At 38.5% G+C, this 27,097-nt stretch overlaps 2 long non-coding RNA genes and 1 other non-coding gene across 3 annotated transcripts; 2 read left to right on the top strand and 1 right to left on the bottom strand.

Annotated features, from left to right (window-relative positions):
• Nucleotides 1-7,144: 7,144 nt before the first annotated feature.
• LOC141603135 (small nucleolar RNA R71) lies at nt 7,145-7,251 on the top strand. The gene has a single exon (XR_012525031.1). It is a non-coding gene; the product is annotated as a small nucleolar RNA R71 (small nucleolar RNA).
• Nucleotides 7,252-18,308: 11,057 nt separating this feature from the next.
• On the bottom strand, nt 18,309-26,024 carry LOC141600283 (uncharacterized). The gene is made up of 2 exons (XR_012524284.1): nt 25,631-26,024; nt 18,309-20,602 (listed from the first exon to the last, which is right to left on the bottom strand). It is a non-coding gene; the product is annotated as an uncharacterized LOC141600283 (long non-coding RNA).
• LOC141598399 (uncharacterized) lies at nt 21,641-23,722 on the top strand. The gene is made up of 3 exons (XR_012523486.1): nt 21,641-21,770; nt 21,870-21,978; nt 23,698-23,722. It is a non-coding gene; the product is annotated as an uncharacterized LOC141598399 (long non-coding RNA).
• Nucleotides 26,025-27,097: the final 1,073 nt, after the last annotated feature.

The following is a 27,097-nucleotide window of genomic DNA, read 5'->3' as shown; positions in this document are numbered from 1 at the left end:
TTCTTCATAAAATCCTTGGGGATTTCCTTGGGGACTCAAGGATCCTTTCTCAACATTACTCATCTACTATAATGTGTACAAAGGCCTTCTAATCTTGTCTCTCCTTGATGCTTGGTCATTGGATTCGATCAATTTAGTCTCGTTTTGCCATGAAAATGCAAGATTTGCACTCCTTTCCTACCAAGGGATCAAAATCTCAAAGAATATGCAAAACAAAGAACTAAAGACAATAAATGACCTAAATATACACTAAAAAGCATGGGAACAAGGATAATTCGGGGGCTAAATATGCGCTAATTATGGTCACATCAAATATCCCCATACCGAACCTTTGCTCGTCCCGAGTAAAGAGGTGACAAAGACTAGGATCATTATTTAAACTAACCTAATAACATAGCCGATATGAGACAATTAGCGGGTCTCACTCCGCCCTTTCAACTCACAACAAGACAACCATGAGGTAGGATGCCTTCTTGCAAGGCAAGGTGGGTCTTGCCAAAATGGCGACACATCCAAACATTAAGCACACAAAATCAAATAATGGATGCATCTACAAAAGGAATAGCCACTTCCTCATCAAGTGGCGGAGGCACTAAAGAGGAACAAATTTAAGAGCATGTAATCCTTCACAAGTACTATTTCAACAAATTACTAAGGCTAAGAGGATGGCACTAAATCACCTCCAAATGGTGTTAAACTAGACTACTTTCGTCCTCAATTTCCAAATGCTTTCGTCAAGAGCGATCGGATGGTGGTGGAATGATGATCCCTATGATGCTAGTAGCATATGACATGACAAGTCTCGAATTCTCTACAAAAGTAAAGGTCATGGATCGTCCCAAGCTTGACAAAGTGGCTTGACAAAAAGGCTTTTTGGGAACGAAATGCTCAAATCTTTATACACAACGGGTGGATATGACTAGTATTCAAAATTGACCTCATTTAACTTTCACATTTCAAAAATTTAAGATGGGGTTTGTCCCTTCCGGGCTAGTGTCCTTTGCTTTCGCCAAACGCTTATTAGGCAACCGGTTAACCTCTAGACAATAGCTTTTCGGGGTGATAGTCACTCTATCTCTGGGCGGTCGAATTCACAACCGTGTGGGGGCCCAATTCAATGGATCCCGCTCCAAAGCACATCGAAGTGGTACGCCTCCATCAAAACAATTAAATTTCTCAACATTCAACAATTCATAACATTTGAGGTTTCCTTAGCATTAAATTACTTCCACATGACAAAATTTTCGAAATGAGCACTTCAATCTTATTGATAGAAAGTATTTTTGGGTTGCCTTACCACAAGGTCAATCAAGGTCACCTAGACAAGTTAACCAAGTCCACATCGCATCACGGGGTTGGATAGGTGACTCACATGCAAACCCTTGACTAGGCTTTGGGTCATGGATCAAAAGACACTAGTATGACACTACCTAGGTTGTTTTACAACCATTCTAGTAGGCAAAGTTTTAAGTTGAAAAAGTATTTGTAATGGCTTAGTTGCTCTTGTCAAAGTTCCTAATTAGGAATTTTTCAAAACTTTTATCTAAATGCAACTACATGCTATGATGCAACTATTATAAACATCCTAATGCAAGTGATTTTATCAACTAATATGACATGTAAACTAAATGCAAGTCCTAAGTTCACATTGTTATACCGCATCAAACAAAACAAAGCCACATAGTCATTAACATAAAGAGGAAAAAAGGAGATTGGAAAGATCATACCATGCGGTCTTCATGATCCTCATGTCTCGGATGTGGCGTAGTCAATCAATGTGAAAAAGGATAGAACAAACACAATATATACAATAATATATACAAGACTACACTACAAAAGGAAATAAACATGTTTTTGGCTTTTTCAATTTTCAAGTTTTTATGGATTTTCGAAATTTTTCAATTTTTTTTTGGGTTTTTGAATAAGAGTTAAGTGTTAGAATTCCCCATCCCCATACTAATATGGGCATTGTCCTCAATGGCAAAAATGATGGGAAATTATGCAAACATGATGCATGATTTCTACACTAAATGCAATCTACACTAGTCTACACTACATGATGCATGGTTTTTGTTTATGACGGAGAGGATAATTTAGATTACCTCCCGTTGTGTATGCATTAACTTCCCCAAACCGAGTTAGACACTATTGCTAATGTCCTAAGGAAGGGTGTAGTTCATGCACACACTATGCAATGCATGAAACGAATTTGTCATTTTGGATTTTGAAAGTGGGAACAATAAAATGAGAACACCTCAATGGTACCGAGGTGTGAGTCCTCTATGGTGCTAGGACTACTCCAACAATGATCATGAAAATAATTAAAAACAAAGAGAGAAATAGACAAACCTTGAGAGGGTAGGAGCCTCCAAAGCTTGCTAATCTTCCATCATATCATCACTACCATCACTTTCCTCATTAGAAGTGGTCTCATTGCCACTTCCTTCTTCATTAGCTTCTTCACCTTGCTCATCATCTTGCTCATCATCCTCTTCTACTTCTTCACTTGCTTCCTCATCAATTTTATCATCAACCTCTTCATTACCGACAACCTCATTGTCACCCGGAACGAACCTAGATGCACTCGGAAATAAGACTTCTCTATCCGCCCAACTAGGCAAAGGACATGATGGGTCAAGTAGTCCTTGCCTAGCTAAGTGTAGGAGGGGTGGATATTGAGCCAAGTAAGCATTTTTCCGATCCTCAAAGGCTTGCTTGTGCATTGCTTGCATGAGAAGAGTCAAATAATCATTTCTTGCTTCAATGCCATCGGGCTTGAACTCTTGGTACTCGAAAGGGTAGGGTGGTGTGACAATGTAAGAGGAGGGAATTTCAAGTTCACCCTTTTGTTGTCGGAAAATATACTCGGCCTCTTTTGAAAGGGGAAGTAGATAATTGGTCCGGTGGACGCTTAGACGACAAATCTTTGAAGGCAAAGTAAACGATCTAGCCTCACTAGTGAGCCATCCATACTTGGTGTCAAGAGGGTTATGGGCAACCCACTTGTACTTGTGTATCATAGTATGCATATCAACAAGATGACCACCCTCTTTCGCCTCATACTTTTTATCTTTGTTGAAGATAGGATCAAAGTATTTAGCTAGGATAGTGACTAGGCCGCCAATCATAATAACGGTAGTGCCTTTCTTCGCACAATCAATGTTGAGCCATCTATCTACCAAAAGCCTTAAAGAGTTGAAAGGCTTGGTGTGTCCTCTTCCAATGTTCAAAGCCGACCAAGAAGAACAAAATCAAGTTTGGTGAAATGGTTGGTATCTTTCCTTGCAATGATGGTGTTTCCTATGACCTTGTGCCATACTCTTATGCCCGGATGGTGGACTAAAAGAGCACGACTCGCATGAAAGTCCTCAAATTTCCTTCCGGAAATTGCCTCCCAAAGAGGGTCGGGGTCATACTTTCCAACATTCTTAAAATAACTCGGTTCATCACTAAGACCCAAAGCTTCACCCATTTCTCTAAAGGAAATGCATCTACTAACATTAGCTAGACGAAACTCGAGGTTCTCCCTAGTCTCAACTTTGTTGACTTTCAAAGAGCTCAAAAATTCCAAGGTAAGGGAGGGGTATGTCAATTCTTTTGATTCAAACAATTTCTCCAACCCCATGGCTTTAAAGAAGGCTCTAGTTTGCTCAAGGACACCCAACTTATCTAAGGTATCTTCACAAATAAACTTGGTGGATTGAAACGATTTTCTAGCAAACTTGGCAAAAGTGTCTCTATGGGTTTTGGAAATAAAAGTTATCTCCGGATAGTGCAAAAATTGATCAATTTCCGGAGTAGTAGATGTTGTTGCTCCCATAGAAGGTTGTTGTTGTTGTTGCACTTCCAAGTTTGGGTTTTCTACCACCATAGCCAATGCTTTCTTTGCTTGAAGAGCCTTTTGCCTTGATGAAAGTGTCTTTGCCTTTGGTGCCTTTGCCTTTGGTGCCTTTGTTGCTCCCTTAGTCCTTGCCATTGATGAATTAACCAAGAAAAGAATGAAAAATCTTCAATTTGTAGTGTACCCAAATCGATTTAAAGGTGAAAGGCTTTGCCTTTATGAATTCGAAAATCGACTCAAAGGTTGAAGATTTTGTGCTTGGTTTTGATTTTTATTGAAAAAGGAGTGATTGATTTGTTGTTAAAAGAATGTTTTGATTTGATTTTGGTGAATGTAGTTGAGGAATTTTGTTTTTGTGATGGAGAGGATGAGGGTTTTGATGTTTATGAGTAGTGTTATGAATGAAGGAATGAAGAAATGAAGGTGGGAGAGGTTTTATAAAGCCCGAAAAAATTCGAACTGCAGGGGCAATCCGTGCGGTTTCTGCTCGGGACGGGCGGATTCTGCCTTTTCTGGGTTAGGAAAAACTCGCCTAAAGACGGGCGTCTTTCAGTGAAGACGCTCGGATTCGTAGACACGGGACGGGCGGATTATACAGAAGACGGGCGGATTCCTTTACAGGGATTTTTCTTGTTTTCCTCAGCCAAGAAGACAGGCGTCTTCCCTTCAAGACGGGCGGATTCTCAAAGACGGGCGGATTTGAATTCAGGACGCCCGGATTCGCTTACAGTCAAAAATATTTCAAAAGTTCATCTCAGAGGGACGTGCGTCTTCTACCCAACACGCCCGGATTGTCTGAAGACGGGCGGATTCTCCTGAATCCGCTCGGATTCGACCCCTTTGTACCCGGATTCAGTTCTATCCGTGTACAATGCATAACCCTTGTCATTCTTCCATTCTTCTTCATATCTCGTGTTCTTCATTGTGGGGGCACTACTAAGGCATGGATAGCCTAGGCAATTGCCATCCCTACACTAAGCTAAAGCACTACACATCAATTGAAATCATTAGTCCCTCCCTCACTTCTCTCAAACATGACAATTATCTTGATCAAAGTATATAAAAATCCAAAGATGACAAAAAATGAAATACAAGAATTGAAATGCGAGTTAGGGAGTTAGAAATATTTACAAATGGTGGTTTAGGGAGGACTCCACCAAACTCTCATTCTTGATGAGATGTCAAGAGGGCATGTTCAAGGTGTTGTTGATGTTGCTCAACACCTTGAAGAAATAATCAAAAGCTTGTTCATTATCGCTATAAAGCTCTTCAATAGACCTTGGCCCTTGTTGTCGGTCTTAATCGATGGCATTACCAATGTAGGGATTAAAAATCCCTTCAAATTCGTCGTCCCAAAGACCACAAACTTCATTAAGTTGATCATTGAAAATCTCTTGATTTGATGGAGACAACTCTCCCAATTTCTTCTCTTGGCCAATGGGGCCATCCTCTTCTTCTTTGCTTGATTTTGATGAGCTTTGCAAGCTCTCCTTGTCACAATTCACTTGCTCTTTGAATGGAGCATCTTCAATTTTCTTCTTCCATTGGGGTTCCAACTTCTTCCTATCATCCTTCCGGCTATAATGATCAATCATGAAACACGGTTCATGCAAACGAGGAGCTCTCATAGTCTTGTCAAGATTAAAAGTTATGCTTTCATCTCCCACTTCTAGAGTGAGCTCACCATGTTTCACATCAATCACCGCACCCGCGGTGTGTAAGAAGGGTCTTCCTAGAATGATTGGAATGTTGGAATCTTCCTCCATATCAACAATGACAAAGTCCACCGGGATGAAAAACTTCCCAATTCTTACGGGAACATCTTCCCATATCCCTAATGGTGTCTTCGTCGATCTATCGTCCATTTGGAGTGTGATATTGGTGTATTTAAGCTCTCCCATCCCCAACCTTTTACTCACCGAGTACGGCATAACACTCACACTAGCCCCTAGATCACATAAGGCTTTGTTGATCGTGGTGTCGCTAATGGTACACGGTATTGAGAAGCTTCCCGGATCCTTTAGTTTTGGAGGTGAACACCCTTGAAGTATTGCACTACTCACCTTAGTGAAGGCGATAGTCTCAAGTTTCCGGATCGACTTCTTCTTTGTGAGGATGTCTTTCATGTATTTCGCATAGGCCGGCACGTGATTGATTAATTCCGTGAAAGGAATCGAGACTTCCAAATTCTTCACAATTTCCATAAACTTTCCAAGTTGGTCATCAAATTTGGGCTTGGCTTGACGACTTGGAAAAGGAAGTCTAATTACAATGGGCTCCTTCTCCTTGACCTTGTCTTCATTTTTCTTTGAAATCTCTTCTTTTGATGTTTCTCTATCTTTGGAGTTTTGCACACTTTCTTCTTTATCACTAGCTTCCACAACTTCATCCTCAACTTGCTTCTTCGGTGCTTCATACCTTGTACCACTTCTCAAGTGAATGGCACTAACCGTTTCATGTCTTGGGGGATTACTTTGAGGTGGTAATTGCCCCTTTTGTCTTTGTGAGCTTGAAGATGCTAGTTGAGTCAATTGGGTTTCCAACATCTTGGTGTGAGCTAGGATGTTGTTGATGGTGGTTTCCTTTGCTTGGCTATCTTTTTGCATTTGAGTGAAAAATTCTTGTTGATTCTTTTGCATTTGGAGGACCGCTTTTTGAACATCAAAACCTTGGTCATTTTGGTGATTGTATGGATTTTGATTTTGGTAACCTTGGTTTTGGTTATAAAAGGGACTTTGATTTTGGTTTCTCATGGGAGGTGGGGTGTATGTTGTTTGAGGGTTTTGAACATTTTGGCTTTTTTATGAGAGATTTGGATGGAATTTGGTGTTTTCATTGTAATAGTTGGAATAAGGGGTACCACTCTTGTATGCTTGGAAAGCAGCATTCACTTGTTCAATTGTTCCCCTACATTCACTTTGGTCATGTCCCAAAGTTCCACAATTCTCACATATCCCACTTGGGATTGATAAGGATGCTGTCATGGCATTAACATGATGCTTTGGTGATTTTGAGACTTCTTCAAGTCTAGCCATAGCTTTTTCAAATTTCAAATTGATTGTGTCAATGTGAGCACTAAGTTGAGCACCCAATTGAGTAACGGAGTCCACTTCATGCTTTCCTCCTCAAGTAGCCTTGCGAGGTCTACTATATTGTGAGTTATGGACCGCCATTTCCTCAATTTTGTTCCATGTTTGATTGTCATCAACTTCGGTGAACATTCCATTTGATCCCATGTTGAGAATGTTCCTTGAATCTTCATATAAACCGTTCCAAAATTGTTGTACCAAGAACCATTCGCTAAGTCCATGGTGAGGAGATGAGCGACAAATTCCCTTGAACCGCTCCCAAGCTTCATACAAAGATTCTTCATCCCTTTGCTTAAAACCCGTAATTTGAGCTCTTAGCATGTTAGTCTTTTCCGGTGGGTAGAATTTTTTGTAGAAAGCTAGAGCTAACTTCTTCCAAGAATCAATCCCGAGAGTGGCCTTATTAAGGCCCTTCAACCATTGTTTCGCGGTGCCAATTAGAGAAAAAGGAAAAAAGACCCATCGAATTTGGTCTTGAGTTACACCGGTTTGAGAAATCGCATCACAATAGTCACAAAAGGTTTCCATATGAGAATGAGGGTCTTCACTAGACATCCCCCCAAATTGGCTCCTTTCGACTAGTTGGATAAAGGCGGATTTAGCAATAAAATTTCCGGTTAGATGTTGTGGTGTGGGAGTACCATTGGGTAGGTTCTCCTCGGTAGGTACGGAATGTGATGAAAACTTCGGCATTGTAGGTTGATTTTGTGGGGTATTTTTTAATGGGTCCTCCTCACCTTCTCTTGCAAAAGGGTTGATGAACTCAATAGTTGGTTGAATATCTACAATCTCACTAATACCTCTCAAATTCCTCCTAGCAAGTCTCCTATTGGTTGTCAAAGTTCTTTCAATTTCACGATCAAAAGGTAACAAATCACCTTGTGACCTTCTAGACATGCAAAATATCAAACAACTTGAAAATAATTAGAACAAACCTTGAGGAGTTTTACTTCCCCAAGGCAAAGAAAGACACAACTAATAACAATGTAAGAAAATCTAAATCAAGTTAACACCGTCCCCGGCAACGGCGCCATTTTTGATCGGTCCGTTTCGTGTTCACAATTAAATAGATGTGGTCGTTGGGTCACGTCCGAATCAAAACACAATTTATAGCTTCACAAACAACTCTACAATTAGTAAAGAGGCAAGTAAAGGTCGGATCCCAAGGGACAGGAATTGAGATGAGATTTCTATTGAAACTAGTGGTGTCTTAGGGGTGTCACAATTTGGGTTGATGTAGAAGGTCACTAACTAGAATAGCAATGGAAATAAACAAGCAAGATGAATTAAAAGGGTTGTAAACAATTGATAAAAAGCACTAGGGTGTCATGGGGTCATAGGGGAATCATGGGAATTGATCATACAAACATGTTCTCAAATTATAAGCAAGCAATTATTGTTGTGATGGATTGAGTTGGGTTATATCTTACAATCCTAGGAAAGTTTTGGTCCCGGCGCCGAATCGATTAGATTGTACAACACCTACAAGTCGACTTAATCTTCCCTACTCAACAACATGCATGGTCTAATGAGACTCGAGTTGGTTTATGTCTTACAAGTCTCATTGAAAAGATAGGTGATGGGTAAAAAATGCAAGGATTCATAGGCTCACATTTCATCAAACATAACATGTGCATGAGTTGACATCAAAACAAGCAAGCAAATAAAACATGAAAGCATATTAATTTAAGCATGAATCATTCCCCATGTTGGTTTCCCCTAATCACCCATTAACCCTAGCTAAAAGACTACTCACTCATTATCATGTTGATCATGCTAGCAAGGTTGTCAATCATACCAACAAAATGAAACATGATGAATAAATGAAAGTAATTAACAATAATTAAAAAGGGATTAAGAGTATTATACCTACTAATGATTCCAATAATAAAGCAAAGATAAAAGAAGTACTTGATGCTTGATTGAGAGGTTGTCAATCTCCCAATAATAACCCAAATAATCTTCAATTATCCAAAATAAAGGATGAACAAAAGAGAGATTAAGGAAATAAAACTTGTATTAAAACTTGATTAATTGTTGATTACAAAACTAAAGAGAGATTTGATTGGTATTAACTACTCTAAGAATTGATAAGAAGAACATGCTCTTCTAATTAGACTGATGGGGTATTTATAGTGGAAATTAGGGGGATGCATTAGGGTTAACTAAGGGCTAAACTAGTAATTACACTTTTTAGATTGAGCAGGGAGGAGCCGGTATTTTCCGAAGGAAGGGCTTCTTTCTTTGTAGCTTGAAGAAGACGAAATTGTGCTGTACAGGAATCCGTGCGTTTTGGAGTCGGGACGGGCGGATTCTGGCGGGTGCAAACCCGAGCGTCTTTGGAGGAAAATGCACGGATTGTGCTTGTGGAGGACGGACGGATTGTGGAGAAACCGCACGGATTGTGCCTCAGCAACATTTCTTCTTCTTTTCTTCCCTTTTATTCATAAAATCCTTGGGGATTTCCTTGGGGACTCAAGGATCCTTTCTCAACATTGCTCATCTACTATAATATGTACAAAGGCCTTCTAATCTTGTCTCTCCTTGATGCTTGGTCATTGGATTCGATCAATTTAGTCTCGTTTTGCCATGAAAATGCAAGATTTGCACTTCTTTCCTACCAAGGGATCAAAATCTCAAAGAATATGCAAAATAAAGAACTAAAGACAATAAATGACCCAAATATGCACTAAAAAGCATGGGAACAAGGCTAATTCGGGGGCTAAATATACGCTAATTATGGTCACATCAAAAGTGAACTGGATTAACATAGTATTGGCCCCTAGTCACTTATATGAGGTGACGTCTCCTAGTTACTAGATTGTGAGTTTGTTGATGGCAAGTTAAAGTGTCATAGGGTCATGAGAGATGACTAGTCGATTACATAGGCAGACTGTATGGGACACTCTGTCGGGCAGTGACCACTTATGGAGTTCTTGAAATTCATATAGCCTGGTCGTGGCGAGAGCTACTATAGTATTCTTTTTGACTCGATTCTTTGACTAGCGACTGTTCGCCCAAGTCGGCACAGTTTCTAATTGGCTTTGATTTTTGCTCTACAACTTCCGAATAAGGAGTGCAAATGGGCATCTTTTGGGTCATCATGAACTCTAGCTGAACAAAGGGAACTGTGCGATAGGAATTGTCCAACTGTTATCTAAATCTTAGGGCCATTTGAGGAGTAGTGAACTGAAAATGCGTGGCCATGCTCGGAAGGTATCTACGGTAGATAATTCCGGTCAAACAGTTACTCTCCAGATCGAGGAAACCACTCTAGATATGATCACATGCAAGTACGACCTGCAAGACACCTTGCATTGAGTGGGAGATGTAATACGACAAGAGAATTGGTGATGCAAACTTGTCTAGGACAAGTGGGAGATTGTTGGAGTATGTGTCCTCAACAGTAGTGCGATCACATATTTAAATCTCATAATAAGAATACATAAGGGATGATACATTATATATAGTCAATTGATCAACATTTATCGGTAACGATTGGCTGACTAGAGTTTGACGTTACTGTCGTTTGACGGTGGTGATCAGTTGATCCCTTGAGGTCACATCTATAAGATGGAACCCAAACTATTAACTGATCAAATGTATTTGATACAAAGTTGATCGATCCCTTATATATATATATATATATATATATATATATATATATATATATATATATATATATATATATATATATATATATATATATATATATATATATAATTGTGTGAGTTTGTTGAAGTCGAGTTTAAAACTTGAGTCAACACAATTTTATTATTCAATTATACGATGATTGACTAATAAAATTTTATATCTTATTCTAATATGATTAAATAAGATTTAATTTAATAATTAAATGTTAATTCGTTAAATTAATCGAGGTTTTGTATTTTTAGAGGTTGAGGTTATTTGTTGATTATATTTACAAAGGGTTGTAAATTAATTTAACTGGACATAATAGGACCCATTATATATCAATATAATGACATAATTATCACTTAAGAGTTAAGTGTATATTACTTGTTAGTTTTTTTTCTTATATTTGTCTGACAAACATTATAAAATCAAAATGGTCCATTTTATACACATGTTGGCCGAAATATATGTGTTGTTGGACAATATTTTTATTTTGCATTTTATTTTATAATCAACTTGCATGTAATCATCATACTAGTTGCATGCTTATGACAATGACCCACCCTAATGTAATCATACCTATGTTTACATGCAAAATAAAATAAGGAAAAGTAATTGCCCACTAGTGCAAGGAGGGTGGCGGTTTTTGGGAGCTTTTAAGAGCAATTTTGTTGCTCATTTTCGTAATTCTTGTCTCATGCAAACATGTCTCTAAAATACACACAACAACCATATTATTCTTATATAATTACTAAAGTAGTAATAGAAACAATATTAAGGGTTTAATTTCTAATAATATCTAGTTAATATTATTAAGGAATATTTGGGTCTAATCTTGGGTGCAATCAAAAGGAGCAACTTCTACACTTGAGTTTGGAGGATCATCCTTATATTCATAGCTCAAGAACAAGGTTGGAAGGAGTCCTTCTTTGTGCCCATATTTCCATCTATTCCAATGTAGGGAAAATATTGTTTTCTCTCTTTATTATTGTTTATGTTTGCATGCAACTAGATTTGAATCATCTAAATTAACTGGTAACTTAGATGTATATTAGAAGAGTCTAATAAGAGGGTTAAAGAACCTAGCATATGGTACATTGGTTGGGCTTGAAATTGTGACAGAAGTGGTATGAGCATTAATATGGATAATAGCGTGATAATTAAATCATACTTCTTCGTGTCATGTGTGGTATACGCCTCTCCTAGCTTGTTGATTACATGTTAATTTATTTCTAAATTGCATGATCATGGTTGTCCTATTTATGTCCCATACATGCTTTTAATTGTTAGAAAAGTAGTATATGTTCCAAAATTGTCGTCTTTACTTTTATGCATACCTCGTTTTATGGTTGGGGTGAACTTCGGGGATAAAGTTCATTTTTAGAGGGGTAGATAACATCGCGGCAAAAGATATGGCAAAGTTAGCAAAACTTCTTTAATTTATTACTTTTTAGTCTTTAAACCGTCGCTTCATAACTTAAGCTAATATACGACATCAGCTTTGTTATCTAAATAGTTTGACAGTTTGCATATAGCAATAGCATAGTGACTTCATGGTCGTCTAAATCATGTCAAGTAGTGGTAATAACGCTGTCGTGTATACGTTGGCATTATTCAGTACTGCCTAAGTTACGTGGCTTTCCCTTATCGCATAAGTACTAGGTGACCCCTTGAGTTGCATTGTTGTGTTGCTTTGGGGGAAGTGGGGAACAAGCTTCGGGGATAAAGTTCCTTTCTAAACGGGAAAAACTGTAATACCCGCTCTGATTAGGGACCCGTTGACCGGCCTATTGACCAAATGAGATCCTTAGCAAGGGATACGGGAGAGGTTAGTTGGCCAACGTAATTTGTTACCCGACCTAGTTAGGGCTACTCGGCCGAGTAGCTAAGATACTCGACCGAGTGTGGCGTACTCGGCCGATTAAACCCATACTCGATCGAGTACTTTATCTGTCCGCGTGTAATTATAAAATGTGGAATTAGAAACCCAATTCATTTTTTACGGTTCCTTTCTCTTTATAAACCTAATATCTCTCCCTCCCAATCCTCTCATCTCACCCTACCCTTCTAGAATGGCCTTGAACATTAATTCGGGAAGGGCGACGGTCTAGGCATGGAGTAACCGAGTCAAGTTGTCGCTCGACATCGGTCTGCGCCTCAAGGTGAGTTAGTGATTTGTCGTTGTCTTGCAGTGGATCTTAAATAGTTTAGTGATAGGATCTGGGTGTTACTTGTAGGGTTTGTCATGGAGTCGTGCTTAGCTTGTATGGTGGATGCACTTTCATGGAATAGAGAAAAGGTAGGGTTTCCCTACTCAGTTGCTTGCTTAATTGATTTAAGACGATGTTGATTGTTGTATTGGCATGATTAGTATGGTTATTGGTATTGTCTTTCTTTGATGTTGGATTGGTTATTGTTTGTCTATGGTTCTCGAGGTGCATCCTCGGCTGAGTGGAGTCATCTACGGGAATGACTTCACGCCCGTGATTCGCCTCTTGTGGTTCCTGTGACTAAGGGGGGTGTGCACATTAATAAACATGGGTTATTGCTCGTTGCGATGAGCGGGGCTTAGGTGGATAAGGCTGCGGTTCCCCACTGGCGGCAAAGATTACCTGTTGCGATGGGTAATCTAGCAGGGCTACACACTTGAGTGTTTAGTCGGTTACTAGTTACTGTTGAAGCTTGGAGGAATGTCTGTGGATTGACTTGAATGTTGTTTGCTGTGTTTCTTATCTTGATTATTCAGTGAACAGACCCCGTTTATGTTTTCTAAAACTGTGGCGATCCATTCGGGGATTGTGAGCAGTTGTTTTAGCAGGTGTTGGTTAATATGTTGCTTGCGGGACATGGAAGGAAATCGATTCATCACGCTATCTAGCAAGTTGCCGCTGTCACTCATGCTTAGCGTTCTTTCAGTTGTTAATGTTGTAATCCTTGTCACGTTGGTTTAAGTTGTAAGAATAAGTTAATAAATGTTCTGTTATTGTTTATTTGATCTACTTACCTTGGGCAACCGCGATGGTAACACATTTATATGCTAGGGTGGTCCTTGGTAAGGCACCTTCGTATATAGGGGTGTTATAAATACACATTCATAAATGACGCAACTGTGACACCCTCAAAATCGAAACCCTAACAACAACTAGCCGCTATCCTCTACAATATACGAGTCCCCGAACTCGTCCTCCATAACAAGTTTTAACACTAATTGGCGTTAAAACCAGTGAAAAACATTAAAATATTTTCAAAACCTTTAGTTCAAATTTTTTTATCATAAGGGTAATAACTCCATTAGCTTTAGATAAGCTCACGGTCATCGATTCAAGAACGCAACAATTATAAAATTCATTTTGAGCCTATTAATTACAATTTCATTTTGTAAACTATCCTAACATGTGATAATTATCAATATAACATAATTTTTCTACCATTAACATAACTTTTAGTTACTATTATGATTCACTTCACAAGTTTAACCATGTGTACTTATTCTAATTACATCCTTAATGAACCTAAAATGACGGACAAAACATGGAAAACCGCGAAACAAGCAACGGACCGACCCGGGCCAACCGTGGGCTAGCCGTGGGCCTGCCACGGGCCTGCCGGCCTGCTGCCCGTCCCCCTAACACCCTATTTTTTTACCGTTTTTCTTCATTTTAACTCGTTTTAAGCATAATCTAATGGTTCCCATATCATTTCCATACTATTATGATAGTGTAGTATGAGTCGGTCTAGTATTCACGTGCTAGGACTATGTGTTGTTATATTGTTGTTCACATGATAAGCACGATTGTCTAGCATCTATATGCTAAGGCTATGTGTTATTCATATTCATATTCTTATGTTTACATACTGTGACACCCTTAAATCTTAGCGTTATCTAAAAACTTAAAGGCGTAAATTCTACGGAAAAACTGGTAGGATATGTTTGTAAATGGTTCAACTAGATCAAATTCCTGCAATTTCAAAAAAATTTCTAACTAAACCATTCACAACCAATCCAACATTCCCAATAGACGGGTGCCAAAACCTGCAATTGCTACAATCTAACTTACTTAACACCGCTAAAGGTAAGAAAATACATAATGATACAACCCAAAATGGAAAAGGGAGACATATGTCCCTTCAAATTATATACAAACCAAAAGTTAAAAGGTTATTTACATAACCAAAAGATAAAAGGTTTCTACAAAAGAAAACCAAACTAGGTCCAAGGTTCCTTGCTCACTAGCTCGTCTGTGACCCCAACTAAGCATCAACGACCTGTCAATCGCATTTTATACAAACACGAAAGCCACAATTCAGTGGGGAGTAACTTCGAGTCCTCCCAGCCACGAATCGTCAAAATTAATGTAACATGTAAACAATACTATAAACAATGTAATTTTCATATAATCTAACCTATGACCCCTAAAATGACCAAACTAAACTATCATGTGAATCATATAATTCAAATAGTAATCCAAACTTTATCAATCAGAACCGCTTACATCTCACCTATTACAATTCATAAAGTCACCATACAAGAAAGGGCAATATATCAAAGACAGGCATAAGTTCTTAGCACCGTCAATAGTCACTTTGTAACTCGAGTCTATACCACGAGGTAGGGAAGGTAATCGAACCGGTATCTTGGCTCAGCGGTTAATATTAATAAAACATGGCCAAGAGACAACACAACCCTAGCCTAAAATCTGCGCAGACCTAGACATGCGGATACACACCACCGCACCCAAGACCCACAACTTTTTTTTTTAAAACAAAGTGAAGTGAGTACCCTAAGGACACCACCGAAGGGTTGGCTAGTACTTAAGCTGACCACTTACTATCAAAATAAGTAACTGAGGTCATGCCCCAACTTGGATAAACATCCACTAGTCAGGAACACAAAGGCTATCAAGCAGTGAACATATACTCGTCAAAGACTATAAAGACCTATCTATGATGAAGGCCGAAATACTCACCTAGGACCTAGTCCCAGCTAGTCCTAGCTTGAATATTTTAGCCCACACCACACAAGACAAGTAAGACACCCACTTAACCATAAGAGGGCAAAGAGTCTAACTTACCAACATAAATGCTAACATTCTATCATGTGAAAGGCTATATAAATGTCTATTCAGCAGACAATCCAACAATATCCTCAATATCAATAATAATCCAAACTTCAGCTAACCGTTAATCTCATAATTCATGAGAACAAGCTAAAATGGCAAAGAGGCAACAAGACTTAAGTATAAAGCATCCAAAGCATCCAACAACCAACATGTGAAATGATAATTACAAATATCAAGGCATAACATAAAACATCCAATCTCACCTCAAAGACAAACCCTCGACCCGAGTCCCGCGACGGGTCATCGGTCAAATCGAGGCGATGTTTAAACCTAGCTTGACCAAACTCGTTCGGTCAATCTGCCCACTTCGAGTCTTGGCACTCGCTTTGGCCCAAATTACAAATTTTATCGCAATATTATTCTCATGCTATTTCTATCATGTGAAAAACGAAAGTAACACATTATCAATCACCTAAACACTTAACAAACAACAGGCACACATTAACTACTAATGTGACATTAATTTTGACGATTCGTGGCTGGGAGGACTCGAAGTTACTCCCCACTGAATTGTGGCTTTCGTGTTTGTATAAAATGCGATTGACAGGTCGTTGATGCTTAGTTGGGGTCACAGACGAGCTAGTGAGCAAGGAACCTTGGACCTAGTTTGGTTTTCTTTTGTAGAAACCTTTTATCTTTTGGTTATGTAAATAACCTTTTAACTTTTGGTTTGTATATAATTTGAAGGGACATATGTCTCCCTTTTCTATTTTGGGTTGTATCATTATGTATTTTCTTACCTTTAGCGGTGTTAAGTAAGTTAGATTGTAGCAATTGTAGGTTTTGGCACCCGTCTATTGGGAATGTTGGATTGGTTGTGAATGGTTTAGTTAGAAAATTTTTTGAAATTGCAGGAATTTGATCTAGTTGAACCATTTACAAACATATCCTACCAGTTTTTCCGTAGAATTTACGCCTTTAAGTTTTTAGATAACGCTAAGATTTAAGGGTGTCACAGCAACTCCCTGACACCACGCCTTAGTAACTCCACCTTAAATATATAAATACATCTTAATATCTAATAAACAATAACCACGCAAGAGAATTAAAGTAACGTATAGCCATGTGCCTCATACGCATAGGTCGATCGACCTCAGTGCATGGTCGATCGACCCAGCACCCAAAACACGCTCCTGCATACAATTCCATACTTCATCTCGTTCCATATCGCAGTAAAATATTCAAAACACAATGCCCAACAACCATGATTAACAAGTACGTGAAAAATGACTAAAATACGCCGTAGGTCGATCGACCATGTGTCCAGGTCGGTCGACACAAGGCTATTCGTCAGAAATTCGTCCCCTTTGATGAAGCTATCGACAGCAATAATCTATATATAAATTACACTTAGTTGTGTAGGAAGGTTATCCCTACCTTTAGCAATAAAAACTCCTGTGATAAGGATCAACAAGCCCCTAGAATTGCTCTTCTACGAATCCACCGCCTAGCAATCGTATAATATATCGCAATTAGGAACAGTTCACATATTACTCATCCTAATCTAGCAATACTATTCCCAAATCCCATCTTATAAGACTAATTAATGTCGTAATTGGGTTAATTACCCTTCTAATAAATTAACAAGGTGAAGAACGGTATACACAACTTATAATAGGAAGAAGAAATTGGATTAGACTCGATCGTCATAAAGAATGCAATCGCGCCCTAGCTATTCGGTCCCTTCTATTTTCTTCTTAGGTTTTTGTGTGAGTTTTTGATGAGCAAAAGCTCTGACTAAAGTGATTAAGAGGGTTTATATAGGTTTAAGTCTAAAATAAAACGGATTAGGAAGCCCAAAGCAATGTTGGACTATGTCCAACTCGTCTACCACAACCATTAGGTCGATCTACCCATCACTCAGGTCGATCGACCTAAATACTATCACAGCTCAAATGACCCAAACCCATACATAACTCGTGCTTATACAATCACAAGTGTAATAGAATCATGAGTATTATAGTTAAAGTCAAAAGCTCAAAACAAATTGGATCTGAAAAGCCTAAGGAGTAAGAGAAAAATCACAACTACATCCGACAGACTAGCCGACCACACAAAGGAAAGGCTACATACATAGAACTATAAGATGAAGACGAAGCGGAAATATCCAGGAGAATAAGTCAAAGCCTGTCTACTGAAGGGACTACAGGATCTATCACCCCCTACCAAAGAGGATCGACCTAGCGAGTCACGTCCAACCAGAAATTTCAGACGACTCTTCCGCTTCGCCCTATACTTCCGAACCAGCTTCACAGCCATGCTACAGCGGTTCAGAGATGACCTGATCTAACCACCGTCGCATGCCCTAGGAGCAAACTGCCTTTCAAGCGGCAAAACATGAATTGTAGCCGATATAACTCCCTATTGAAGACCCTTCTCGTCAAGTTGAGGCCATAAAATGACGCCTTAAGCTCTATGACAGCCGCATAAGACAATTCGCGAGGAGACGAGGATCGACTCAGCATACCGATAGTGGACAGCGAATAACTGCCCGACAAAGAAGGGCAAGAGCCACCAACAGACTGAGTAAAAACAATGTCACTATCGGCATCGATCGACATCAACAAAATAAGGAGAGAAAATGTATACTTTAGGGACCCCCAAAGAGAGTGCTTCCTCGAAAACAAAGTAAAACCGTCCTTTTATAAACATATGGCAGGTGACAAAAGATAAGAATCGTTGTTTCTATCTCACAAAGAAAAGGGATGAAAGTACAAAGATTGCGGAAGAAGCTACTCATTCCCAAATACAGAAAGGTGTCAACTACAAACAAAGACAAAATTCCTACACTAGGACTCTTGTGAGGCCGGTGCTCCAATCGCCTTGGAGAGGGATAAATCAATCTCTGCGAACTTCGCCTCTGCTACGTCAAAGTCCTCATCCTTAGCCATCTCGAATATGATCCGCATATCCTCGACCTGCACCACGACCGACCTTCGATCTCCGAAGAGAAGATCATATAATGCCTTCCTTACTCGGTTACAAGCATCCCCATGCCGACTCTGAATACAGGGAAGAGCATTGTAACACCCGCTTCTTACCTGGCCAAGGTAATCGTGAGACGTCACCATCTCGGTTTCCAGAGACAGTGAATCGGAACTACAATTAAGTAACATTTTATATAAATAGCATGTTTAATGAATTACATAATGAATTACATAATGAATTACATAATGAATAATATAAGTCGAGACTACTACAACCTCGCTGATAAAATCTACAACTACTATCTCATGGTCACTGGACTCGACTCCAAAGTCTATGTCTCGGCCTGTGATCCAACTTGCTACCAAATTTAAACCTGTACTCAAACTGCTCCTTATATGACTGGAAATATCATATGGTTCATCACAGGCCACTCAAATTAAAGCAGAGGACAGTTACACACAACCAACAGACGTCTGTTATAATAATATAAATGCTCACGACATAACATGTAGACCTGACCATCAAATGCATCTATGAAGCACATAATAACAAGTATCCATCCACCACACGTCATCTCCATATATAGCCTGGTGACGGCACCGCCCACCAAACAGCTGGAACGCAGCCCGTAAAATAGGTACTCGGGACACGCTCGTGGTACCGAGCCTGGGCGCTAACTGGACCCCTGCCAGATATCGTGACACCACACGGGTCCCTCCATACTCAAGCCATTAACGTGAAAATCCCTCTTGGTATGAGAAACCCCAAGAAGTGACGCAAGCCTAAGACAGTCTCCTGACCCGCCTTACGTCTCCTCAACATTCGTACAATACAACAACAACTTCGTTAATAATATTCAACACCTACCAACCTCCACCAACAATCAGATATACACAATATGTATCACAATATGCCAATATGCAAATTTCACATTAAACATACATCTTCAATATGCCATGAACATGAGTACCAACAATTACTCCAATACTTTTAAGATACCACATCTCATTATCAAGTTATAATGCACTCTAACAACAATATGAGACCACAAACATTATTCATCCTTATATTATAATGAAGCTCAAACAATAATATGAATTCAGCACCAACTACCCAATATCATGTTACAATGGAATTCCCACCATAATATGAAACTAATAACAATTACTCAATATCATACGATAATGCAAAACCAACAACAATTCAAGACATGTAAACATCCATATTATTGAAACCAAGTATGAAAACCCTACATTTTAACAATATTCCAATTAGCACAAACAAGCACACTAATCCTCCTCTAAGAATCCACTCCTACAATTAATCAAGTAATACCTATCACAAATATGTTCTACAACAATATAATACACCTAAACGCTTAATTAAATCATCTAATTACCCAACATTCTAATTAAATCTCCATAAGACAAAACCCCCAAAATTTAGGATTACTACTAATAATTAAAAGGAGGGAAAAAAGAGTAAATAATAACTTACAAATGTAAAGCAATGAGAGAATGTGAAGCTTGAGTGCAAATCTTCTAAGATAAGAGAAAATCTCCAAAGCATAAGGTTTGAGAGTGTTTGAGAAGATTTAGGTGGTAAGGATAAAGTAGAGAGAGTTCTTAGGGTTTCCAAATGAAAGAGAAACTAAAATGGAAGTTTATATAGCACACGGAGCCCAACACGCGAAAACAGGGCCTGAACCCGTACACTCGATCGAGTGCTCGAAACCACTCGGTCGAGTGCACCAGCTGCACTCAGCCGAGTGCACGACCATAGAACACGGGGTATTACAAGCATCCAAAACCAGCTCAGACTAAGGGATCACAGGCTTCGAAGTCGCCTCACCTTCCTCCAGTTTAGCCAAAAGCGCACAAACTGAAGACGTGACCGACTCCTCCGATCCAGCTGGCTGCCTACTCTCGACAATGCTCCTTCACGATGACGACATCAGGAGAACTTCACACTCAAAGCTCCCAACAACCCTGTCAAGTGAAACGCGGAAACAAATCTCAAAAGATATCAACTCGTGAACACACATATCAAAGGCATTTATAAGGGAAAAGTGCGATGAGTAGTTGGACCTCCCCAAGCCGCCACATGGCGCAATATGATTTGAAATGAAAAGACTCCCACGAACTCGCCTAAACGACAGGGCCGTGTTAACCCGTCATCCAAAGGGAGTAACCACTCAGGTGCCTGGCTCGGACACCATCCTATATGGGGCAAATTGATGGGGCAAGCCGAGTCGACCCAACCCGCATGCCAATCGACGGGTCAAATGGGTCCAAATGACAGCCATGTCAAACGTAAGGTACACATCCTCTCTCACAGAAATATATTCCCTCGGATTCCTTCTAAGGGAAGGCATTTACATATAGACAAAAGACCCTTGTAAGAAAAGACAACGACATTCAGTCAATCAATCACAACGACAACAACTTCATTCTCTCTCTAGAAGTAAAACCACCTAAAGCATCTAAGAGAGGGACCGGAATTGAGCCTCACGGCAAAGGTCCCAGCTATAGATCTGAGGATACCATACTAACTTAGTGTAACGCCCCGTAATTTCGGACCGTTAATACATTTCGAAAATAATTTATTAATCAAATAAAATTTGATATTTAAGTATTTAAAGTAAAAATAATTCAAAGAAATATAATTTTATTATATTTTGAAGAAAAGTATTTATTTTGATAGTTTCGAGATGTTTAAAAATAGTTTAAACCGTGTAAAACTCGAAATAAGGGCGTATCGGGGGGAAAATGACAATTCTTTTGAACATTGGGTAAACGAATTTGGAAATGGGTCATATGAGTATTTAATTTTCTTGTAATCTCGTGTTTAAAAACTTTGGTCTTGTCGGAATTTGCATTTGACTTACGGTTTTAATTATTATCGAAACGAGTCAAAACCGACTCGAAAAATCCCGACTCAAACCCGCTCTTTCCTCCTTTCCCCTCCCTTTCACGCGGCACTCCCCCTTCCCCTTCATTTTTTCTGATTTTCTTTGTCTTCTTCAACATTCCAAAATCATCAAAACACCATTTTCATATACAATTCCAAGCTAAAATCGTCGCATCTCCCTCATTTCTACTCGGATTTTCACGAAATTTACATTTCCGGAATCCTCTCGTCGAGATCTACAACCTTGTATGTTTTAATTTCAGGTTTCTTGAAGTTGTTTTAAGACGAATTTTCGGTAATTTCGGTATTTATGTACTTATTATGGTGTTTTTATTGTTTAATTAGGTGAAGAATTGGAGGACGAGTTTGGGGACTCGTATATTGTCGAGGATAGCGGCTAGTGCTTGTTAGGGTTTGGTTTTTAAGGTGCTAATTGCTCATTTTCTAGCTTAAGGTAACATATTTCGAGTTACTCGACGAATTATCGTCACAATCTTTGTTGTTTTTGTATGTTTTGTGATTTTTGTTTGAGTAATAATTTTCACATGATTAAATTTGATGCATGCATGTTTAATCCATGTATTTTTGTTAGTTTTAGCTAACAAGTTAGTATTGGGAACGATTAATTATGTTTCAGACGGTCTTATATTGAACAAAAATGAAAAAAAGAGAGGTGTAGGGGGCGGCATCGAGGCCCTAGAGTGCAGCCGGTAGGCCCACGGCCCATGGTCGGCCCGGGTCAGCCCGTTGCTTGTATCGCGGTTTTCCATGCATTGTTCGTCATTTTAGGTTCATTAACGAGATAATTAGAATAAGTAATGTATGGGTAAACTTTTGAATTAAATCAAATTAGTAATAAAAATTATGTTAAAGGTAAAAATTATATTTATTTTGGTAGTTGCACATGTTAGTATAGGTTAGAAAATGAAATTTGTAAAGATTAGGCTCAGAATGAATTATATAGCGATAATTGTAATGTTTTGTTGATTGTCTTGAAAACCGAGCCTTAGTCCCTTTGATCGATGCGATGTCGATTAATTGAGTGATTGGTCACCGCAATTTAACCCGTACTGTCGCAGGGTCAGGGTTGCATGGTAAAAATTCGGTTGAATGAATTAGATAATCGGCCTTTTTCTTGTTTTAGGCCATTTATTATATTTTTATTTCACATGTGTAATTAGTTGATTTAAGTAGCTTCTTATATTGTAGAAACGGCCCTAGATTCCCTGAAGCCTTTAACATGGTTAATATTGTTAGAATTGGAAATTAGTATTGAATACTTATTGAGGATATTGTTGGATTGTTTCTTTGAATAGACATTTATATAGCCTTTCACATGATAGAATGTTAGCATTTAGGTTGGTAAGTTGGACTTCTTGTCCTCTTATGGTTAAGTGGGTGTCTTACTTGTCTCGTGTGGTGTGGGCTAAAGTATTCAAGCTGGGACTAGCTGGGACTAGGTCCTAGGTGAGTATTTCGGCCTTCATCATAGATAGGTCTTTATAGTCTCTGACGAGTATATGTTCACTGCTTGATAGCCTTTGTGTTCCTGACTAGTGGATTTATATCCAAGTTGGGGCATGACCTCGTTACTTATTTTGATAGTAAGTGGTCAACTTAAGTACTAGCCAACCCTTTGGTGGACTCCTTAGGGTACTCACTTTGTTTTAGAAAAATTGTGGGTCTTGGTGCGGTGGTGGTGTGTATCCGCATGTCTAGGTCTCAAGTGATTTTAGGCTAGGGTTGTGTTGTGTCTTGGCCATGTTTTATTAATATTAACCGCTGAGCCAAGATACCGGTTCGATTACCTTCCCTACCTCGTGGTATAGACTCGAGTTACAGAGTGACTATTGACGGTGCTAAGAACTTATGCCTGTCTTTGATATATTGCCCTTTCTTGTATGGTGATTTTATGAACTATAATAGGTGAGATGTAAGCCGGTTACAGTTGATAAACTTTGGATTACTATTTGTTATATGATTCACATGATAGTTTAGTTTGGTCAGTTTAGGGGTCATAGGTTAGTTTACATGATAATTACATTGTTTATCATATTGTTTACATGTTTTACTACATGTTACATTAATTTTGACGATTCGTGGCTGGGAGGACTCGAAGTTACTCCCCACTGAATTGTGGCTTTCGTGTTTGTATAAAATGCGATTGACAAAGGTTGTTGATGCTTTGTTGGGGTCACGAGGCAGCTAGTGAGCATATGGAACCTTGGACCTAGTTTTGGCTATTCTTATAGTAAACCTTTTATCTTTTGGTTTTGTATATAATTTGAAGGGACATATGTCTCCCTTTTCTATTTTGGGTTTGTATCATTACATTTTCTTATCGTTAGCTATGGCATGTAAATTAGTTCGTTAGCATTGCAGGTTTTGGCACCCGCCTCTTGGGAATGTTGGAAATGTTGTGATTGGTTTAGAAAAATTTTTGAAATTACAGGTTTTTGGCTAGTTGAACCAATTACAAACATATCCTGTCAGTTTTTCTGTAGAATTTACGTAATTAATTAAGGCTAAATTTAAGGGTGTCACACTTAGGCATCGTAGAGCCCCCTTGGGACACCCCCCTATGGCCCTGTGTGTTACGTGTGCAGGAAAAGCTCGTGGCAAAGGGTGACCATCTCATCTAATATCTGAAAGGAACGTGTTGACCCGACACAAGCTTGGGCAACGTTGACTTGATTATTTTCAACCCGAAACAGTTGCATATCGACAAATACTCGTTTAACTAATTGGCCATTTTTTTATTTAGTAGAGGTCATTGTTTACAACGAGCGGGGTTGGGTGTTTTATTAATGAACTTCTCAACGTGTACTTTCACACAAATTCATTTCCCAAAATGATTTCAGGATTTCCTTAAATTTGGTGGCGACTCCAAGTTATTGAAAACCCACGTGGATAGAAATTTCCACATCCACACAGAGAAGCATCCCACATAACCCAAATTATACCTCAATCCCTAACATCATTATTAACCACAAACTTCCAGTTGATACCTAAACCCGGCTGAACTTTATTAACATTTTTAGTTTTGACTCTAATCTTAACAACCCCAAATAAACCTACATTATTTATATGCAAGAGTCTTCTAACATCCCCCTTACGTAATCCTTTTATTAAGACCTCAAACATTCCAAAAGCCTACAACAGCCATAAGAATGTAATGTGGTCTTACCCTTCTCAATACTGTTCAGTAGTTTCCTCCTTATGGAATAATTGAGCACATCCATAAAGGAAGGTCCACTCTGAACTCCAACATCTCCTTTGTTAGCAAATTTGTTAATGAATCTAGCTGGTGACACAAAATTGAACATAGACCCTTGGTAAGGCATCAGAGTAACCACTGAAGTGGGATTCAAAACTGTCAGCGTACCAATATATATTCCCTGAGAAGGCTGAACCCAAGGCCGTGCTACCACAATAACCACATACTTGAGTTTCCATAGCTTTTGCACAGGTTTAGGAGCAATCTTTGTTCTCTTATTCTTACAACTATCAGTTTCATACACAATATCCTTGCATGTAGCACACACTACAGGTTTTCATTCATAGTATACCCTTTGTGTCCTTAAAATACCACTTTTATCAAGGAATTCAATAAAATCAGGAAGAGATTGGACCACCTATACCTCCACCATGTACCTTGTATACTCCAGGAATTCCTTCTCCTGAGTACCACAGTCACACTGAATAGGAGTGCCAACCAACACATCAATTTTTGGCAGTGCTATGCTCCAAAACATGAAATCCAGATTGTACAATCGAATCTACCCTGGAACAACAGCAGGCTTAGGCTTCTCAAGCTTAGAATCTAGAACCCAATCCTTAACAGTAAAGGTCTTGCTGTCAAATAATAGGGGTCCAGATTGAAATGCATTTAGCTTATCCTATTTGTTCTTAAATCTAATCAAACACTCCATTATGTTGAAAAGCTATCTTATCAATCTACATATTCTTCCAAATCCTTCAACCAAACCCTCCCACTACAGCATTAGGTGGGTTTGTCCAAAGGACAAAACAAAAGATCAATATAGATTAGAATTCAAACTCATTCTTAACATCATCAATAAAAATTTGTAATGTCGGAGTCTTACCAGTTGTAGAAATGCGCAATCGATTACGACGGCGACCAACCTCTTGCCATTCCTCATCATATGTGGATTTATACTCCGAAATCACATTTAGTTCCTTATCGAGATTAAACACTCGCAAATCCGTACCCTTGGCGTAATACTAATATATTTTTTGATTTATTTAGATTATTAATCGATGAATTATTATTATGTTTAGATCGATTAGGAGTGTTACTAGGGGACGTTGTCTTCCTGCTTCGCGTCATTGCAGCAGAAGCTCAAAGAAAAATAGGGAGTTAGAAACAAATATTGCAAGTATAATATGTCACCATAGTCAGTTAATTCAGTTGCATAATTCGGAGTACATATTAACTGTAAATACATGAAATATATACATGTAAAGGAGAATATTTCATAAAGGAATTGTATTATTGAATTGTAGGTCGTCTTACATAAGATATGCTGAGAGCTATTTATAATAGCTCACATCTTAATTAACCCTAACCCTAATTATGCAAACCATAATGGGCCTAATATCCTAATATTTCTCCCAAGAATCGTAAAAGCGATCGTAGTCATTTAACTTTACGATTGGAGAATTACAATAAAATCATAATTAATAAAAAAAAACGTCTTTATTTTCGGGACAAGAAAATCAAAATCTTCATCTCTTCTCCATCTTCATTAATTTCTTCGCAAGATTGGTAAGATAAACGAGTATTAAGACTCGCTAGAAATTTCATCGAACAAGAACGTTAAGTTTTTCGGACTTGTCGAAAATGAGTTAATTTGTAGGAACCCTAATCGAACCTGACAAATATCAATAAAACGGAAATTATCCGTTAATTTCAAAATTTAGAGAACGTTGATCTTTTCGAACTCCAAATATATCAATTTAAATACCACCTTGAAGAAGAGAATTTAAATCAAATTTCAAAAGAAAAGGAAGAGATTGCTTTTTTTTTTTTTTTTTAAATATTTTGGCAAAAGAAGTCCGTGGGAATATGACAAATTTCTATCAACCGAAAACATCCGTTTGAATGTTGGAACGGCAAGAAATAAATAGCACCTTCATTGATAACTTCAATGGTGTTATCAAATTGCCATTACACCATCATTGGACATTTGGACGAATAAATTTCTACCCCTTTTTTCTTTTTTTTTTTCTTTTTTTTTTTTTAGAAATTGATAACGAAAATCCCGCCGGTGAGCACCATATAATTTCGCCCACCGGCAGAAAGCGGAAGCAATTTTAGAGTCCTCAAGAAAGAGGCTCTGATACCATGTTAAGATTATAGAAAGGAGAATATTTCATAAAGGAATTGTATTATTGAATTGTAGGTCGTCTTACATAAGATATGCTGAGAGCTATTTATAATAGCTCACATCTTAATTAACCCTAACCCTAATTATGCAAACCATAATGGGCCTAATATCCTAATAATGTTACTTGTATCTCGATCTAATAGTGACCAAATTATTTCATTC

Source organism: Silene latifolia, chromosome 9, assembly GCF_048544455.1.
Source record: "Silene latifolia isolate original U9 population chromosome 9, ASM4854445v1, whole genome shotgun sequence".
NCBI lineage: Eukaryota > Viridiplantae > Streptophyta > Magnoliopsida > Caryophyllales > Caryophyllaceae > Silene > Silene latifolia.
Note: the sequence above shows the minus strand (reverse complement) of the source record. Positions and strands in the feature narration are given on the sequence as shown.